The sequence below is a fragment of the Echinops telfairi genome, unplaced genomic scaffold (genome assembly GCF_000313985.2).
Source record: "Echinops telfairi isolate 266 unplaced genomic scaffold, ASM31398v2 ScPeMD7_7469;HRSCAF=8507_0, whole genome shotgun sequence".
Lineage (NCBI taxonomy): Eukaryota > Metazoa > Chordata > Mammalia > Afrosoricida > Tenrecidae > Echinops > Echinops telfairi.
In genome coordinates this window covers 83,017,118-83,017,481 of record NW_022111372.1, presented here as the reverse complement: position 1 = coordinate 83,017,481, position 364 = coordinate 83,017,118, and positions in this window count along the sequence as shown.

The window sequence follows — 364 nt, the reverse complement described above, 5'->3', positions numbered from 1 at the left end:
GTCACACTTCTCTGTCCCCTGTGATCACTGTAGTCTCTGTCACACTCTCTCTGTCCCCTGTGATCACTGTGGTCTCTGTCACAGTCCCTCTGCCCCTCTTTATATTTTTGGTTCTGCCTCTATTTCTCTTTCTTACTGCCTCCCCCCACCATGCCCACTACATGGACACTCTAGACTGGGGGAAAAGCATAGAGGAGATGGCAGAGTCCTGCTGCCCCCACCCTTCAGTCCTCCTGAGGCCTCTCTTGTCACTCCTCCCCACCCCATGTCCCAAAGGAACCAGAAAGATCTGGTCTCCTGGGACCTGTGTCCCAGGCTTTGCTTCTGCTTCAAGTGGAAGTGAACACAGCAGGAGGCCACAGCC